Here is a 3,736-nt window from a genome sequence, read left to right on the forward strand (position 1 = left end):
AGGAGAGGCAGAACGGAGAGACACATCCAGGGAACACACTTAAACCCTTGATCGCCCTCTAGTGTTTAACCCCTTCCCTGCCAGTGACATTTATACAGTAATAAGTGGCTATTTTTAGCTCTGATCTCTGTATAAGTGTCAATGGTCCAAAATAGTGTCAAAAGTGTCCGATCTGTCAAAGTACCCCCCCTCAAATCCCCTATTTTGTAGACGCTACAACTTTTGCGTAAACCAATCAATATACGCTATTTTCTATTTTATTTATTTTTTTACCAAAAAATATGTATGTCAGCCGAAACTGTGGAAGAAATTTTTTTTTCTATATTTTTGGGGAATGTTTATTATAGCAAAAAAAGGACGTCAATTTTGTTTGGGTACAACGTCACATGGCAGCATGATTGTCAGCTAAAGCGATGCAGTGCCGTATCACAAAAAAATGCTCTGGTCAGGAAGGGGGTAAATCCTTCCCGGGGCTGAAGTAGTTAAAGATCAGTAGTAAGTGATCCTGAGGTTAGTAGTATGTAATCTAGAGTTCAGAGGTAATGAGCTCAATAGTAATGGGGTCAGGAGAAGGTTTCTTTTATCTTAAAGTAGATAAGGAAAGGTATAATAAAGGAAGAATTTAAGCAGTGATATGAAAGTAATACATTTCAGGTTATTAGTAGTTTTAATAAATATATACTTGTTATATCGCTTCTCTGCCTTTTGGCTAAGATCAAGTGTAGTATCTGTTCTTATCAGTTGCCAGAGGAGGCGCTGTGCTGCTCTCCATGTCCATGTCCTCCATGGGGAGGGATAGCAAATCCAATGGTGTCATTGCACCTGGAAGTGCGGTCTCGGTAGTGGCTACGCTGTGCTGCCTGATAGGTACTGGGGGCCAGCCCATGGTCAAGTCTGAGCCGTCTGGAAGGGTGCTCCTGGTGAGGATGGGTGCTGCATTTGGGTCTGGCCAGAGGGTCAGGTCCCTGGCCTTCTGGCCTAGACTAGGGTAGTTCTAGCTCTGGTCAGTTATTTGGGAGAGAACACCGGCTCCTCCTTTACAGGGAGGGGGGAAGTGGTTAGTATCTCCTGAATGTAATTAGGTAGGAGTGATGGGAGCGAGGGTTCAGTCTTCATCCAGGGTTCTCCCTAAGCTGCCAGAACTTCAGGCCTTCCTGGCTGGGGTGGGGGCTGCACTGGTCTGGGTTGTTATGAAAAGCCTTTGGTGAATGTGCCCCTGAAGTGGCAGTTCAGGAGTGCCAGACAATCACTGTGAGTGAGGGTCACATTGATTTATGGCACCATGGTCACTTCACCATATACACTTTTATTTTTTTTATACCCGCCTCTAGGGCTGAGCCTTTTGGCTAGGATCCAAGGATTTTTTTTATTCCTGGCGGAAGGACTGGCCATTGTATTGTACAATGGTCACTTTTACTTCTCCCACTTTCTATTTATTTATCCCTTTGTTTGTCACTTTTTTGTTTGATGTATACATGTTTTGTCACTGTGTGATGAGTAGGGTGTGGGTCCTCGGGCCTAACTTGAAAGTCTTGGGATGGGGGGTGGATGTGGCCTTCTGGCTTAGTACACCCTTTCTCATGGGGTCTCCCTTCGGGTGAGCCCCACTGATGAGTCTGTTTCGGCAGACCTTCCAGAGAAAGGGGCCCATCTGGTTTTGGCCAGATGGACCTAGTGAACAGTCCCCATCCAGAGCCTAACGCCCCAGGGGATCAGGGTAAGGTCCTACCTAGGGAGGACTAGTGTAATACCTGTTGCATGTTTCGTGTTTCACTCTTTATGTGTGTGAACTTTTTTTTGGCTTGGGTGTGTTTCAAATGCCACTGGCTTTTCAAAAAAAAAAAAAATGATATACTTGTTATACCTTGTGGCTGTATAACCCTATTTGATTTGTTCATGAATTCTCATTAGGGTGTATTAACCCGTATTTGTTAGTCTATGGCCGCGTACACACGGGCGGACTGTTCGCCCAACCTTGTCCGCTGAACAGTGTTTGGGCGGACAGTCCGCTCGTGTGTGGGCTTTCAGCGGACAGTTTCAGCGGACAGTTGGACGGACAAAGTCTTTCGGAAATTCCGAAAAACTGTCCGCTGAAACTGTGTTTGAGCGAACAGTCCGCCCGTGTGTGGGCCTGTCCGCTGTACTTTCGAAATGAGCGGACTGTTCCCGCTCGGAAAGTCCGCCCATTTCGAGCGCGTGTACAGGTAGGCGGGGCCCGCGAGGGAGACGTCGCGGGCTCCGCCGCCTGGAATGGGCTTAAAGGGGAACCCCAACGCCGAAAAAAATCGGCGTGGGGGTTCCCCCCAAGTCCACACCAGACCCTTGTCCGAGCACGCTACCCGGCCGGCCAGGAAAGGGGGGCGAGCGAGCGCGCCCCCCCTCCTGAGCCGTACCAGGCCGCGTGCCCTCAACATGGGGGGGTGCCTTGGGGAAGGGGGGGCCGCGCGGCCCCCCCACCCCAAAGCACCTTGTCCCCATGTTGATGAGGACAAGGGCCTCTTCCCGACAACCCTGGCCGTTGGTTGTCGGGGTCTGCGGGCGGGGGGCTTATCGGAATCCGGGAGCCCCCTTTAAGAAGGGGGCCCCCGGATACCGGCCCCCCACCCTATGTGAATGAGTATGGGGTACAATGTACCCCTACCCATTCACCTGTGGAATAAAGTACAAAAAAAACACAACACATGGAAAAAGTATTTTATTGCACAGCTCCGGGGGGTCTTCCGTCTTCGGGGGTCTTCTCGCCGGACTCCTCCGCTATGTGTGTGTAGCTCTTTTACTAGCGGAGGAGTCCGGCTTTCTTCCTCCCCGCCGCCGGCCTCTTCTCCCGACTTCGGGGGTCTTGTCCCCCTCTTCGGTTCTTCTGCCGGGCCACCGCGCCTGGTCCGGTGGCCCGGTCTTCTGTCGCCGTCTTCCGTTCTTCTGTCGCCGCCTTCGGTTCTTCTGCCGGGCCACCGCGCCTTCTTGTAGCTCTTTTACAGGCGGTGGCCCGGTCTTCTGTCGCCGTCGCCGCCGCCGCCGCCTTCCGTTCTTGTTCTTCTTCTTCTTCTCCTGGAGATGTTGACTCGACGATCTCTCCGGCCGGAATGCCAGGGACACGCTCCGCTGCCACTTATATAGTGACAATGGGGCGGTGTCACATGGTATATGTCACATGGGTTGATGTCACATGGGGACTATGACATCGTAAGGGGGCGGGGTCACCATGTGACCAACCCATGTGACATATACCATGTGACACCGCCCCATTGTCACTATATAAGTGACCGCACAGCGCGGCTCTGGCATTCCGGCCGGAGAGATCGTCGAGTCAACATCTCCAGGAGAAGAACAAGAAGAAGAACAAGAAGAACAAGAACGGAAGGCGGCGGCGGCGGCGACGACAGCGGCGACAGAAGACCGGGCCACCGCCTGTAAAAGAGCTACAAGAAGGCGCGGTGGCCCGGCAGAAGAACCGAAGGCGGCGACAGAAGAACGGAAGACGGCGACAGAAGACCGGGCCACCGGACCAGGCGCGGTGGCCCGGCAGAAGAACCGAAGAGGGGGACAAGACCCCCGAAGTCGGGAGAAGAGGCCGGCGGCGGGGAGGAAGAAAGCCGGACTCCTCCGCTAGTAAAAGAGCTACACACACATAGCGGAGGAGTCCGGCGAGAAGACCCCCGAAGACGGAAGACCCCCGGAGCTGTGCAATAAAATACTTTTTCCATGTGTTGTGTTTTTTTTTGTACTTTATTTCACA

General features: G+C 52.2%; 1 pseudogene; it reads left to right on the plus strand.

Moving 5' to 3' along the window:
- Window positions 1-689: 689 nt before the first annotated feature.
- LOC143934652 (U2 spliceosomal RNA) lies at window positions 690-809 on the plus strand (annotated as a pseudogene).
- Window positions 810-3,736: the final 2,927 nt, after the last annotated feature.

This window comes from Lithobates pipiens, unplaced genomic scaffold (genome assembly GCF_037356315.1).
Source record: "Lithobates pipiens isolate NorthernLeopardFrog02 unplaced genomic scaffold, aLitPip1_a1.2 Scaffold_27, whole genome shotgun sequence".
NCBI lineage: Eukaryota > Metazoa > Chordata > Amphibia > Anura > Ranidae > Lithobates > Lithobates pipiens.